We start from the raw sequence: 16835 nt of genomic DNA on the forward strand, positions 1-16835 counted from the left end.
TTAAACAAATTGTTTTAGGGTTCCATGAGAAGACAAGAAGTTTAAAAAGCCAAAGTAGATGTATAAAATTAGCCCCACCGACCCGGACTCAATTCAGGGACCTAAGGACTTCAGCTTCAACTTAACAGTCCTCCGCTCTACCAACTGAGCTATCGGTGCGTATACCTCTTTTTTCTATGTTTTCTTTTGCCGCCCTCTAAACTGTTTTCCCCTACTGTCACTTTAATCTCTATATCATTTTCCCCGTAAACAACGCAGCAAAAAAAATCATTGTTTAGCTAAAGCGGAGTTTAGCATCAGACTATGTTTTTGAATTTAATTCGTACTTAAAGATAATTGTTAACAAATGTTGAGTGTTTAATGTAGACATTGAGGTTAACAATGTAAACTAAACACTTTGCTTCCGAAACAAATTATTTTAGGGGTCCATGAGAATACAACAAATTTAAAAAACCAAAGTTGATATATATAATTAGCTCCGCCGACCCGGACTTAAACCAAGGACCTAAGGATTTCAGCTTCGACTCTACAGTCCTTCACTCTACCAACTGAGCTATCGTTGGGCTTACCTCTTTATTTTAAGTTATCTTTTGCCGCACTCTAGACGGTTTTCCCCTACTGTCACATTGACCTCCATATCATTTCCCCCAAAAGAACGAAGGGAAGCAAAAAAGTTCATTGTTTAGCTAAAGGGGAGAGTTAAGCATCAGACTACGTTAAGAATAAGTAAAGCATCAGACAGGTCAATTTGTACTTAAAGATAAATATAAACAAATGTTAATTGTTAATAGTAGACGTTGATGTTAACAACGCAAACTAAATATTTTTGTTTCCGAAACAAATTGTTTTAGGGGTCCATGAGAAGACAAGAAGTTTTAAAAGCCAAAGTAGATATATAAAAATAGCCCCAACGAACCGAACTCGATTCAGGGACCTAAGAATTTCAGCTTCAACTCTACAGTCCTCCGCTCTACCAACTGAGCTATCGTTGCGTATACCTCTTTGTTCTATGTTTTCTTTTGCCGCCCTCTAGACAGTTTTCCCCTAATGTAACTTTAAGCTCCATATCATTTTTCCCTAAACAACGCAGCAAAAAAGAATCATTGTTTAGCTAAAGCGGAGTTTAGCATCAGACTATCTTTTTGAATTTAACTCGTACTTAAAGATAATTGTTAACAAATGTTGAGTGTTAAATGTAGACAATGTTGTTCACAAAATAAGCTAAATAATTTGCTTCCGAAACAAATTTTTTTAGGGGTCCACGAGAATACAAAAAATTTAAAAAGCCAAAGTAGATATATAAAAATAGCCCCAACGAACCGAACTCGATTCAGGGACCTAAGGATTTCAGCTTCGACTCTACAGTCCTTCACTCTACCAACTGAGCTATCGTTGGGCTTACCTCTTTATTTTAAGTTATCTTTTGCCGCACTCTAGACGGTTTTCCCCTACTGTCACATTGACCTCCATATCATTTCCCCCAAAAGAACGAAGGGAAGCAAAAAAGTTCATTGTTTAGCTAAAGGGGAGAGTTAAGCATCAGACTACGTTAAGAATAAGTAAAGCATCAGACAGGTCAATTTGTACTTAAAGATAAATATAAAAAAATGTTAATTGTTAATAGTAGACTTTGATTTTAACAAAGTAAACTGAATATTTTGGTTCCGAAACAAATTATTTTAGGGGTCCACGAGAATTCAACAAATTTAAAAAACTAAAATTGAAATATAAAATTAGCTCCACCGACCCGGATTTGAACCAGGGACAATAAGGACTTCAGCTTCAACTCTACAGTCCTCCGCTCTACCAACTGAGCTATGGGTGGGTATAATTCTTTGTTTTAAGTTATATTTTGGCGCACTCTAGACAGTTTCCCCTACTGTCACTTTGACCTGCATATCATTTCCCCCAAAACAACGAAGCGAAGCAAAAAAGGTTCTTGTTTAGCTAAAGGGGAGAGTTAAGCATCAGACTACGTTAAGAATCAGTTAAGCATCAGACAGGTCAATTCGTACTTAAAGATAAATACAAACAAACGTTAATTGTTAATTGTAGACGTTGATGTTAACAACGCAAACTAAATATTTTTGTTTCCGAAACAAATTGTTTTAGGGGTCCATGAGAAGACAAGAAGTTTAAAAAGGCAAAGTAGATATATAAAATTAGCCCCACCGACCCGGACTCGATTCAGGGACCTAAGGACTTCAGCTTCAACTTTACAGTCCTCCGCTCTACCAACTGAGCTATCGGTGCGTATACCTCTATTTTCTATGTTTTCTTTTGCCGCCCTCTAAACTGTTTTCCCCTACTGTCACTTTAATCTCTATATCATTTTCCCCGTAAAAAACGCAGCAAAGAAGAATCATTGTTAAGCTAAAGCGGAGTTTAGCATCAGACTATGTTTTTGAATTTAATTCGTACTTAAAGATAAATGTTAACAAATGTTGAGTGTTTAATGTGGACATTGAGGTTAACAATGTAAACTAAACACTTTGCTTCCGAAACAAATTATTTTTGGGGTCCCTTGAGAATACAACAAATTTAAAAAACCAAAGTTGATATATATAATTAGCTCCGCCGACCCGGACTTGAACCAAGGACCCAAGGATTTCAGCTTCGACTCTACAGTCCTTCACTCTACCAACTGAGCTATCGTTGGGCTTACCTCTTTATTTTAAGTTATTTTTTGCCGCACTCTAGACAGTTTCCCCTATTGTCACTTTGATCTCCATATCATTTCCCCCAAAACAAAGAACCGGAGCAAAAAAGGTCATTGTTTAGCTAAAGGGGAGAGTTAAGCATCAGACTACGTTTTGGAATTTAGTTCGTACTTAAAGATAAAAATTAACAAATGTTATTTGTTAATTGTAGACGTTGATGTTAACAACGTAAACTAAATATTTTGGTTCCGAAACAAATTGTTTTAGGGTCCATGAGAAAACAACAAACTCAAAAAAAACCAAAGTAGACATACAAAAGCTCCACTGACCTGGGCGCGAACCAGGGACCTAAGGATTTCAGCTTCAACTCTACAGTCCTTCGCTCTACCAACTGATCTATCGTTGGGCTTACCTCTTTGTTCTAAGTTATCTTTTGCAGCACTCTAGACAGTTTTCCCTTTCTGTTACTTTAAACTCCATATCATTTCCCCAAAACAACGAAGCGAAGCGAAAAAGGTCATTGTTTAGCTAAAGGGGAGAGTTAAGCATCAGACTTCGTTTTTGAATTTAATTCGTACTTAAAGATAAATTTCAACAAATGTTAATTGTTAACTGTAGACATTGATGTTAACAACGTAAACTAAATATTTTGGTTCCGAAACAAATTGTTTTAGGGGTCCATGAGAAGACAATAAACTTAGAAAAACCAAAATAGACATACAAATTAGCTCCACCGACCTGGACTCGAACTAGGGACCTAAAGATTTCAGCTTCAACTCTACAGTCCTTCTCTCTACCAACTGAGCTATCGGTGGGCTTACCTCTCTGTTCTAAGTTATCTTTTGCCGCACTCTTGACAGTTTTCCCTTTCTGTCACTTTAAACTCCGTATCATTTCCCCCAAAACAACGAAGCTAAGCAAAACGAGGTCATTGTTTAGCTAAAGGGGAGAGTTAAGCATCAGACTACGTTTTTGAATTGAACTAGCAGGCCCGCAAAAGTATAACAACATCATTTGAAAAATAGAAGTATTAAAATTCCTTTTTTTCTACCACCTCGGTCTGGAACACATGCCCCTCGTTCAACAGCCGTAGGTATTACGTTACGTTACCGATGTGCTTGGTTTAGTATAATACCTCCAATTCCCAACAATTTTGTGTTTAACTTTTTCGGCTTTGCTGACCCTTGTAATTAGGGAGCGCTAAGACTTGTACAGATAACGAAATTCTACATTGTGTCGTAGCGTAACGCATGTAATACGTTAGGCTGCATTTTTAAGAAGCGTAAAAAAAAGAAGAAACAAGATATGGAGGGAGAGAAAACAGAAAAAGAAAAGAAAGAAAGAAAGGAATGAGAAAAGAAAGAAACGAAAGGGCGAAACGAGACAGAAGACAAAGGAAAGACAGAAAAAAGAAAAAGGGCAGCAAAGCAGAACAGAAAAAGCGAGAAAAGAAAGACAGAAAAGACAAAAGAAAGAGAAAAAAGACAAAAGAAAGGAAGAGAAAGAGAGAAAAGCAAGATAAAACGAGAGAAAAAATGACCGAAAAAGAATAAAAAATAGAGAAAAGACGGGTGGACGAACGAGGAAAAAGTCAAAAAAGACAAAGGAAACAGAGAAAGAAAAACAAACGAAAAAAAGAGCAAGAGAGAAAGGAGGGAAAAGAAAAAAAGGACAGAAAAGAAAGAGAAAAGAGAGACAAACAAAAGAGAGAAAATAAATCGAGAAACGAAAGACAGAAAAGAAAGAGACAAAAGACAGAAAAGCAAGAAAAGAGAAAAGCAAGAGAGATGTAAGAGAGAAAAACAGGAGAGAGAGCGAGAGAGAGAGAGAGAGAGAGAAAATGCGAAAGGAGAGAAAGAAGAGAAAGAGGGAGCAGAAATAAACAAATGAGAAAAGAAAGGAAAAAAGAACAGAAAGGAAAGAGTTAAAAGAAAGAGAGAAAAGAGACAGAATTGAAAGACAGGAAAGAGAAACGCAACATAAAAGAAAAAGAAATCAAGAGAAAAAAGAAAGACAGAAAGAACACAAAAGAGCGGTAGAAAAAAGAAAAACAGAAAGGAAAGAGAAAAGAACGAAAAAAATAAAAGAGAAACGACAAAGGAACGAAAGAGGAAACGAATAAAAACAAATAAAGGCAGGAAAAAACAGAAAAAAAACAGACAAAAGCAATAGAGAAAAGAGAGAAATGAAATACAGAAAAGAAAAATGGAAACGCCGAAAGCAAAAAAGAGAAGAAAGCAGAAAGAACAGAGAAAAAAAGAGAACGAGAGAGACAGAAAAGAAAAACAAAAAACGAAAAGAGGCAGAAAATACTATTAGAAAGAAATGAGAGAAAAAAAAACCAAAGACAGAAAAGACAGAGAAAAGCAAGAGAAAAGAAAGACAAAAAAGTGAGCGAGACAATAAAGAGAGAAGCTAAACAGGAACAAAAGAGAGAAAGGATGAGAAAAAAGGCAGAATACAACAGAAAAGAGAAAACAAAGAGAAAAGAAAAGCAGAGAAGAGTACGGTAAGACAGAAAAGAAATAGAAATGAAAGAGGAAAGATCGACAAGCTAAAGAGAGGAACGAAAAGAGAAAAACCATTAAGAAACTAAAAGGAGAAAAGAAAGAATAAAAGAGAGAAAAGAAACGCAGACAAGTACAGAAAAAGACAGAAAAAAAAGCAGAACGACAGAAAAGAGAGAGAAAAGCAAAAGAAAAGGAGAGATAAGGAAAGGAAAAAAGAAAAAGAAAAGAAAGTGAAAGGAAAGATAAAAAATAGAAGAGACAGAAAAAGAAATAAAACAAAACAAAACAAATGAAGGAGAAAATAAAAAAACAAGGAGCAAAGAAAGAAAGAAACGGCAGAGAAAAGATCTTCCTTCGGAAGTAAAAAAGAAATTAAACTTCAGTTGTTCAAAACTTTTTTGAGACTGAGATCAAGCAAAACTGAAAACAAAAGAAGCAAAAAATTGTTTAAAAATTGGTCACGCAAACATTCAGCGTAAAAAGTTCCGATTAAAAACATCCGCGGCTATCCAGTCATTGACCCTTATTGCATAAATTACTTTTCGGTGACTGACTTTTTGACAATGACAGCTTTTCGGTCATAGGCAGCTTTTACAAAATTGAACCATTTTTACATTAAGTATTCAGTCATTCACCTTTACGGCATAGGTAATTTTTCGGTCATTTACTTTTTGGCAAGGTCAACTTTTCAGTCATTGACCTTTTTCAAAATACCTGCGAATCAAAACGCTTTGATGTATATTTAAGAGGCCTTAAAACATGTGAAGATCAGGAGCCTAAACATGGTGGTATAGGTATTCGAATTATTTTTAATATGTAGATTGACAGAAGATAGATAGTGACAGTAGAAAGGCATGGAGCACAAAAACTGTGAAAAAGAAGGGAATTGGAGAAAGTGGAAACGGATGCGACGTTAATGGACAAAAATCCCGATAACTACGCGGCTCAACTGTATCTTAGCTCAACTCATTGCGCTTTTGCCTCTTAACTCACGGACCCAGGTTCAAATCCGACTGTTGCCAGTCGCTTTTCGCCGAAAAGCATGTTTAGGGGCTGTTAAAACATGTAAAGATTAGGAGCTTAATAATGGTGCCTTTTATGTCGACACTGAATTAATATATAGATATAGATGACAGCTTTTCGGTCATAGGCACTTTTTCGAACAATGAACCATTTTTACTTTCAGTATTCAGTCATTGACATTTACGGCATAGGTAATTTTTCGGTCATTTACTTTTTGGCAAGGTCAACTTTTCAGTCATTGACCTTTTTCAAAATACCTGCGAATCAAAACGCTTTGATGTATATTTAAGAGGCCTTAAAACATGTGAAGATCAGGAGCCTAAACATGGTGGTATAGGTATTCGAATTATTTTTAATATGTAGATTGACAGAAGATAGATAGTGACAGTAGAAAGGCATGGAGCACAAAAACTGTGAAAAAGAAGGGAATTGGAGAAAGTGGAAACGGATGCGACGTTAATGGACAAAAATCCCGATAACTACGCGGCTCAACTGTATCTTAGCTCAACTCATTGCGCTTTTGCCTCTTAACTCACGGACCCAGGTTCAAATCCGACTGTTGCCAGTCGCTTTTTGCCGAAAAGCATGTTTAGGGGCTGTTAAAACATGTAAAGATTAGGAGCTTAATATTGGTGCCTTTTATGTCGACACTGAATTAATATATAGATATAGATGACAGCTTTTCGGTCATAGGCACTTTTTCGAACAATGAACCATTTTTACTTTCAGTATTCAGTCATTGACATTTACGGCATAGGTAACTTTTCGGTCATTTACTTGTTGGCAAGGTCAAGTTTTCGGTCATTGACCTTTTTTTTCAAAATACATTCGAATCAAAACGCTTTGATGTATATTTAAGAGGCCTTAAAACATGTGAAGATTAGGAGCTTAAATATGGTGGTATAGGTATTCGAATTATTTTTAATATGTAGATTAATACAAGATAGATAGTGACAGAAAGGCATGGAGCACAAAAATTTGTGAAAAAGGAGGGAATTGGAGAAAGTAGAAACGGATGCGACGTTAATGGACAAAAATCCCGATAAATACGCGGCTGATCTGTTTCTTAGCCCAACTCATTGCGCTTCTGACTCTTAACTCACATACCCCGGTTCGAATCCGACTGTTGCCAGTCGTTTTTTGCCAAAAGCATGTTTAGGGGCTGTTAAAACATGTAAAGATTAGGAGCTTAAACATGGTGCCTTTTTGTCGACACTGAATTAATAAATAGATGTAGATGACAGCTTTTCGGTCATAGGCAGCTTTTCGAACAATGAACCATTTTTACATTCAGTATTCAGTCATTGACCTTTACGGCATAGGTAACTTTTCGGTCATTTACTTTTTGGCAAGATCAAGTTTTCGGTCATTGACCTTTTTCAAAATACATGCGAATCAAAACGATTTGATGTGTACTTAAGAGGCCTTAGAACATGTGAAGATTAGGACCTTAAACATAAAGGTATAGGTATTCGAATTTTTTTATTATGTTGATTGATAGAAGATAGATATTGACAGGAGAAAGGCATGGAGCAGAAAGGCCTGGAGCACAAAAAATTGTGAAAAAAGGAGGGAATTGGAGAAAGTAGAAACGTATGCGACGTTAATGGACAAAAATCTCGATAAATACGCGGCTCATCTGCTTCTTAGCTCAACTCATTGCGCTTTTGACTCTTAACTCACATACCCCGGTTCGAATCCGACTGTTGCCAGTCGCTTTTTGCCGAAAAGCATGTTTAGTGGCTGTTAAAACATGTAAAGATTAGGAGCTTAAACATGTTGCCTTTTATGTCGACACTTAATTAATATATAGATATAGATGACAGCTTTTCGGTCATCGGCACCTTTTCGAACAATGAACCATTTTTACATTCAGTATTCAGTCATTGACCTGTACGGCATAGGTAACTTTTCGGTCATTCACTTGTTGGCAAGGTTAAGTTTTCGGTCATTGACCTTTATCAAAATACATGCGAATCAAAACGATTTGATGTGTATTTAGGAGGCCTTAAAACATGTGAAGATTAGGAGCTTAAACATGGTGGTATAGGTATTCGAATTTTTTTATTATGTTGATTGATAGAAGATAGATAGTGACAGGAGAAAGGCATGGAGCAGAAAGGCATGGAGCACAAAAAATTGTGAAAAAAGGAGGGAATTGGAGAAAGTAGAAACGTATGCGACGTTAATGGACAAAAATCCCGATAAATACGCGGCTCATCTGCTTCTTAGCTCAACTCATTGCGCTTTTGACTCTTAACTTACATACCCCGGTTCGAATCTGACTGTTGCCAGTCGCTTTTTGCCGAAAAGCATGTTTAGGGGCTGTTAAAACATGTAAAGATTAGGAGCTTAAACATGGTGCCTTTTATGTCGACACTTAATTAATATATAGATATAGATGACAGCTTTTCGGTCATCGCCACCTTTTCGAACAATGAAGCACTTTTACATTCAGTATTCAGTCATTGACCTGTACGGCATAGGTAACTTTTCGGTCATTCACTTTTTTGCAAGGTCAAGTTTTCGGTCATTGACCTTTTTCAAAATACATGCGAATCAAAACGATTTGATGTGTATTTAGGAGGCCTTAAAACATGTGAAGATTAGGAGCTTAAACATGGTGGTATAGGTATTCGAATTTTTTTATAATGTTGATTGATAGAAGATAGATAGTGACAGGAGAAAGGCATGGAGCAGAAAGGCATAGAGCACAAAAAATTGTGAAAAAAGGAGGGAATTGGAGAAAGTAGAAACGTATGCGACGTTAATGGACAAAAATCCCGATAAATACGCGGCTCAACTGTTTCTTAGCTCAACTCATTGCGCTTTTGCCTCTTAACTCACGGACCCAGGTTCGAATCCGACTGTTGCCAGTCGCTTTTTGCCGAAAAGCATGTTTAGGGGCTGTTAAAACATGTAAAGATTAGGTGCTTAATAATGTTGCCTTTTATGTCGACACTGAATTAATATATAGATTCGTACTTAAAGATAAATGTTAACAAATGTTAATTGTTAATTGCAGACGTTGATGTTAACAACGTGAAATAAATATTTTGGTTACAAAACAAATTGTTTTAGGGGTCCATGAGAAGACAGCAAACTTAAATAAAACCAAAGTAGACATATAGCATAGCTTCATTGACCTGCACTCGAACCAGGTAGCTAAGGATTTAAGCTTCAACTCTACAGACCTCCGCTCTACCAACTGCGCTATCGTAGGGTATACCTCTTTGTTCTAAGTTATCTTTTGTCGCACTCTAGACAGTTTTCCACTACTGTCACTTTAACCTCCATATCTTTTTTCCTAAAACAACGAAGCAAAAAAAGATTTATTGTTTAGAAAAAGCGGAGAGTTTAGCATCAGAATACGTTTTTGAATTTAACTCGTACTTAGGGACAATTTTTAACAAAAGTTGAGTGTTATATGTTAACAATTGTTATATGTAGACATTGAGGTTAACAAGGTAAACTAAATACTTTGCTTCCAAAACAAATTAATTTAGTGGTCCCCGAGATGACAACAAATTTAAAAAAACAAAAGTAGATATGTTAAATTAGATCCACTTACCCGGACTCGAACCAGGGACCTAAGTATTTCAGCTTCAACCCTACAGTTCTCCGCTTTACCAACTGAGCTATCGGTGGGTATAACTCTTTGTTCTAAGTTACTTTATCGCGCACTCATAGACAGTTTTCCACTATTGTCACTTTAACCATCATATAATTTTTGCCTAAAGAACGCAGCAAAAAAGTCATTGTTTAGCTAAAGCGGAGACTTTAGCATCCGAATACGTCTTTGAATTTAACTCGTACTTAAAGATAAGTGTTAACAAATGTTGAGTGTTAAATGTAGACATTGAGGTGAACAAAGTAAACTAAAAACTTTGCTTACAAAACAAATTATTTTAGGGGTCCCTGAGATGACAATAATTTAAAAAACGAAAGTAAATATGTAAAATTATCTCCACTTACCCGGCTTCGAGACAGGAACCTTAGGATTTTAGCTTCACCCCTACAGTCCTCCGCTCTACCAACTGAGCTATCGGTGGGTTTACCTCTTTGTTCTAAGTTATCTTTTGCCGCATTCTAGACAGTTTTCCCCTACAGCCACTTTCACCTCCATATCGTTTTCCCCAAAACAACAAAACAAAAAACAATCATTGTTTAGCTAAAGCGGAGAGTTTAGCATCAGAATACGTTTTTGATTTTAACTCGTACCTATAGATAAATGTTAACAAATGTTGAGTGTTAAATGTAGACAATGATCTTACAAAGATGAACTAAATATTTTGCTTCCAAAACAAATTGTTTTAGGGGTCCATGAGAAGACAACTAACTTAAACAACCAAGTAGACATATAAAATAGCTCAACTGACCTGGACTCGAATCAGGGACCTAAGGATTTCAGCTTCAACTCTACAGTCCTCCGCTCTACCAACTAAGCTATCGGTGGGTCTACCTCTTTGTTCTAAGTTACCTTTTGGCGCACTCTAGACAGTTTTTCACTACTGTCATTTTAACCTCCATATCAATTCTCCTAAAACAACGAAGCAAAATAGAATTATTGTTTAGATAAAGCGGAGAGTTTAGCATCAGAATACGTTTTTGAATTTAACTCGTACTTAAAGATAATTGTTAACAAAAGTTGATTGTTAAATGTAGACATTGAGGTTGACAAGGTAACCTAATTTTTTTGCTTCCGAAACAAATTATTTTAAGGGTCCATGAGATGAGAAACAGAAACCAAATTAGATATGTAAAATTAGCTCCACCGACTCGGACTCTAACCAGGGATCTAAGGATTTCAGCTTCAACTCTTCATTTCTGCAATCTAACAACTGAGCTATCGGTGGGTAAACGGCTTCATTCTAAGTTATCTTTTGTCATACTCTAGACAGTTTTCCACTACTGCCACTTTAACTTCCGTATCATTTTTTTCTTAACAACGCAGCAAAAAAGAATCATTGTTTAGCTAAAGCGTAGAGTGTAGCATCAGGCTACGTTTTTGAATTTAACTCGTACTTAAAGATAACTAGCAGGTCAGTAAAAGCAATCTAGATAAACTTTTTCTCAAGGACTCTCAGAAAACTTTGGACGAACAAATATGCGCATCCCAGTATTAATTTCATTGATACATTTAGCGAAAACTAAAAATTATATACGATCGCGAAGTAATTTAAAAAATCCGGCAAAATAAGGAAAATGAGCGCGATGTTCACAAATTTTATGATTAGGCAAAACTGGTAAATTTGTAATTGAATTAAAGTTTTGTGTTCTGTTCTGATGACAATGAAACATGCGACTAACATCCACAGAAACTCCCTCGAAAAGAAAAGGGGGGTAATTTCAACCTGCGTTGGCGGTAAGCTAAAAACTTCTTCAAGTATCTTAAAGCAAAACCAGAACCTCCGATGAACTTTTAATAATTTAACTTGGTGCACATTCCACCTCACTTTCGAAGGTAAAAATGGTGCTTGAAAATGTGATTTTCGTGAAACAATTAACGGATAAATTGTTCAATTGTGAGTGAAAAAACGTAAAACACCCAAAGCCAACATAACCTACTAAGCAAAAGTTGAAACATAACTGACTAACGTCGGGCAAATTGCTCTAAAACGACCAGCAAGGGGTTGGCTCCGTCAGTAGCTAGCCACGGTTTAATAAGGCTAGCTTTAGCTTAATTGAAGGGGCATGAGGTGAGGGTGCACCGCAGCGGGTGGGGGGGCGGTGGGGAGTGGGGGAGGCAACAGTGCAGGTTGGGGGGCAATGGTGGTAGAGGGACCTTTGGCTGCACGGGGCCCTGAAGAAAGTGCAGTGTTGGGGATTGGTAGGCGGCTGATGAGATAACTGAGCTGAAATGCTTTTAGATAACTTCATACTCACTGGGCGCAACCTCTTTATCCCGTTTCCGAGGACGAAAAGTCAAATGTGTGGAACGAAAAATCGGTGAAGCGAAAAAGCATAAAAGACCAACATGATTAATAATTGCTACAAACTTCCTTTGAGGTAGAGTGTGAGAGATAAAACATGAACGAGAAAGAGAAAGAAAGGAACCCCAACCAGCAGATATAGATAGAGAGAGAGAGAGAGTGGGAGAGAGAGAGAGAGATAGAATATTTTCCATGATGAGATTCGACTCCGCAACTTGTAGTTCTCTAGCCTTATTAGTAAATAAATCGTATAGAAACTGAAAGGTCCGAAAAAAGAAAATTTTTTAATTTTTGCAGCAGAAAAGATGTTCAAAACCATTTTTTGTCTCTGGAGGTCTGTCATAAAACTCATCTGCAAGAGTTAAATTATTTTGTTGGCCAGTAATCATCGTTAGACTTAGAAAAGGTCAAAAACACTCATTTTTTAAGGTGCAAATTTCAACAAAGTCATGCTAAAACTTCTGATATTAATATCTTCAAACCTTTTCATTAAAATGAGAATATCCAGTATCCCAATTTCAGGTCTTAAATAGTTTCAGTGGACCATAAAGATCCTTAAATTTGGAACACCATAATAATTTTCTGAAAACTTGAAAAAATTTACATTTTTTCAGGAAACTGCTAAAAGTGTCAGGAAACTGCCGGAACTTTTTCATTAGCTTATTGTCAAACCTTGTAGGAGGTCCTTGAGCCCGGAAAAAATAAAGAAGATTCAAAAAACTTTGAACAAATCTAGAAACTATGCAGTAGGCTATTATCAAATACTAGAGGCTCTTGAGGCTGGAGAAACCTTAAAAAAATGAGAGAACTTTTCAAAAAATTTGAAAAATTGCAAGTTTTGTTTAAAAAAATTGCTAAAATTTGTGATATTAAAGAGTTGAAAATTATTTGATGCCCAATAAAAATTCTCCAGTAGCTTATTTTTTAACCATAAAGGAGGTTTTCTGTCCCCTGAATCTGAAAAAACCCTGAATAATGACCTGAAATTTGTGATGTTGAAATCCTGAGAAACATTCCATTACATCCAGAAACAATGCAGTAACATTTTATCAAACCCTAGAGGAGGTTGTTTAGCTCTTGAGGCTGGAGAAACCTAAAAATTGCAAAAAGATTCAAAAAAAACTTCAAAAAAGACAAGTTTTTGTTTAAAATTGCCTAATATTTTTGAAGAAAAATTGGAAACTGTTCCTTGGCCAAAAAAAAATTTTTTCAGTAAAATTTTATTAGACCATAAAGGAGGTTTTCTGACCCCTGAGGCTGAAAAAAAACCTGAATAATGACAATGAAGGTCAAAAAAACTGAGAACTGAGTGTTTTGTCAAAAAATACTGAGGCTCGTGATAATAAAAGCTTGAAAAACATACCATTAAATCCAGAAACTGCAATAATCCATAGAGGATATTTATTGACTCTTGGGGCTTGAGAAACCTAAAAGTTTAAGAAAATATGAATTGAGTTGCCGAAATTGCAAAACTTGAATAATGACACTAAGTTAAAATCTTGAAAACCATTTCATTGCCGCTTGAAACGGTGCAGTAACCTATTATAAAACCCCCTGGAGAAGGTTCCTTAGCTCATTGGGCTGGAGAAACCAAAAATTAAAAAAAAAACTCAGAAAACTTGAAAAAAAAATGTGAAAATTAGTAAAAATTTGCGTGTTTTTGCTTGGAGTATAAAAACAAATAGCCATTAAAGTGATCATAAAAAGTATTTATGTCTTGCAAAAGACCTTTACCACCTTTAACTTTAGACTGGTCCAACAATAATTCGAAAAACAACGAAAAAACACGAAAAAATGTAACATTTTGGGCAAAAACTCCTAAAATGACCTTTTAACCTTAAACTACGGCCTTCCAAGTAGATTCTCCACACTAAGCACATGAAGGACTACTGAACGCGACTAATGACCTCTAATGAAACTTTATGCCCGCTACCTGATTATCCCGTTTTTAAAGAAAAAATTCAAATGGGCAAAGACAAAAAATCGGTCAAGCAAAAAATCGCATAAAGACCAACACGAGTAATATAATTGCTACAAACCTCGTATAAAAGCAATTAAATAGAGTAGTTTAACCTCATGTGTTCGCAACTAACTTATTGTCAACAAAAGAAAGAAATGAAAACATAAACTGACTAATGTCGGAAGAATTGCTCTCGGACGACAGGCGGGTGGAAAAACAATTGACCACACCGGGATTCGAACCACTAACCTCCCGTTTCATAGCCATATGCACTACAAACTGTGCTATTGGGCCCTTACATTTCCTATTCTGCGACCAAGTTTATATTAGCAATAAGAGTAATAGAGATCACTCAAAAATGAAGAACGAAAGCGTGAAAAAAGCAAATTGAGAAGTCAAAGAAAATTCTAGAAGAAAAGCAAAAAATGGTCAAGCAAAAAATTTGCAGAAGAAAGACCAACACGTTTTTAATAATTGCTATGAACTTCGTTTAAGAGCAATCAATAAATGCCAAAAATGGCATTACCCCCTTTTTGGATCTATTTATAATTGACATTTTTTCGATGGATGACTTTTCTTGCATCCCTATTTTTTTTGCGGCACGTGAACTTTTTGACAGCTGGATTATCGGTTATTGACTCTTTTTGCATCTAGGTCAACGACTCTTTTGTAGTCTGCGCTTTTTCGGACAATGACCTTTTACAGCTTTTTTGGTCGTTGATCTCTCGCAATCTGCGGTCTTAACCATGCTGCTCGAGTGCTCCTAAACATGCTCTTCGATAGTTCTTAAACATGCTCTTCAGAGGCCTCTTAAACATGCTTTTTCGCCTTTTGTAAAATACGGTGCCTTATAAATTGTCATACATTTATTATATAGGATTGTTAACACATGTTGAGTGTTAAATGTAGACATTGAGGTTAACCAGGTAAATTAATTACTTTGCCTCCAAAACAAATTGTTTTAGGGGTCCTTGAGATGACAACAAATTTAGAAAAATGGAAGATTATATATGAAATTCCTCCACTTACCCGGACTCCAACCAGGATTTTTGTTTCACCTCTACAGTCCTCTGCTCTACCAACTGAGCTATCGGCGGGTTTACTTCTTTGTTCTAAATTATCTTTTGTCGCACTGTAGACAGTTTTTCCCTGCTGTCACTTTAACCTCCATATCATTATCCCCTAAACATTGCAGCAAAAAAGAGTCATTGTTTAGCTAAAGTGGAGAGTTCAGCATCAGACTACGTTTTTGATTTTAACTCGTACTTAAAGACAATTGTTAACAAATGTTGAGTGTTAAATGTAGACATTGAGGTTAGCAAGGTAAACTATATATTTTGTTTCCGAAACAAAATAATTTTATGAGTCCATGAGATGACAAGAAATTTGAAAAACCGAAGTAGATTTGTAAAATTAGCTCCAACGACCTGGACTCTAACCAGGGACCTAAGGATTTCAGCTTCAACTCTACAGTCTTCCGCTCTACCAACTGAGTAGTCGGTGGGTATACATCTTTGTTCTAAAGTATCGTTTGGCGCACTCTAGACAACTTTCCCCTACTGTCACTTTAACCTCCATATCATTTATCCTAAAACAACAAAGAATCATTGTTTAGCTAAAGCGGAGAGGTTAGCATCCGACTACGTTTTTGAATATAACTCGTACCTAAAGATAATTGTTAACAAATGCTGAGTGTTAAATGTAGACATTGAGATTAACAAGGTAAACTAAATACTTTGCTTCCAAAACAAATTATTTTAGTGGTCCATGCGATGACAACAAATTAAAAAAAACGAAAATGGATATACAAAACTAGCTCCACCTACCCGGACTCGAACCAGGTACCTAATGATTTGAGCTTCAACTCTACAGTCCTCCGCTCTACCAACTGAGCTTTTGGTGGGTATACTTCTTTGTTCTAAGTTATCGTTTGGCGCACTCTAGACAGCTTTCCCTTACTGTCACTTTAACCTCCATATCTTTTTTCTTAAAACAACGAAGCAAAAAAGAATCATTGTTTAGCTAAAGCGGAGAGGTTAGCATCCGACTACGTTTTTGAGTTTACCTCTTACCTAAAGATAATTGTTAACAAATGCTGAGTTTTAAATGGAGACATTGAGGTTAGCAAGGTAAACTATATATTTTGCTTCCGAAACAAATAATTTATGCGTCCATTAGATGACAACAAATTTAAAAAACCGAAGTAGATATGTAAAATTAGCTCCACCGACCCGGACTCTAACCAGGGACCTAAGGATTTCGGCTTCAACTCTACAGTCCTCCGCTCTGCCAACTGAGCTATCGGTGGGTATACATCTTTGTTCTAAGTTATCGTTTGGCGCACTCTAGACAGCTTTCCCCTACTGTCACTTTAACCTCCATATCATTTTTCTCAAATCAACGAAGCAAAAAAGAATCATTCACTAGCTAAAGTGGAGAGGTTAGCATCCGACTACGTTTTTGAGTTTAACTCGTACCTAAAGATAATTGTTAACAAATGCTGAGTGTTAAATGCAGACATTGTTGTTAACAAGGTAAACTAAATACTTTGCTTCCAAAACAAATAATTTTAGGGGTCCCTGAGATGACAAAAAATTTAAAAAAACGAATGTAGATATATACAATTAGCTCCACCGACCCGGACTCGAACCAGGGACCTAAGGATTTTTGAATTTAACTCGTGCGTAAAGCTAAATGTTAACAATTGCTGAGTGTTAAATGTAGACATTGAGGTTGACAAGGTAAACTA

The 16835-nt window shown here is 36.2% G+C and overlaps 1 non-coding gene across 1 annotated transcript; it reads right to left on the reverse strand.

The window, feature by feature from the left end:
* Positions 1-16308: 16308 nt before the first annotated feature.
* Trnay-gua (transfer RNA tyrosine (anticodon GUA)) lies at positions 16309-16394 on the reverse strand. Its single transcript is given in 2 exon segments — positions 16309-16344; positions 16358-16394. It is a non-coding gene; the product is annotated as a tRNA-Tyr (tRNA).
* Positions 16395-16835: the final 441 nt, after the last annotated feature.

Source organism: Convolutriloba macropyga, chromosome 11 (genome assembly GCF_964194025.1).
Source record: "Convolutriloba macropyga chromosome 11, txConMacr16.3, whole genome shotgun sequence".
NCBI lineage: Eukaryota > Metazoa > Xenacoelomorpha > Acoela > Convolutidae > Convolutriloba > Convolutriloba macropyga.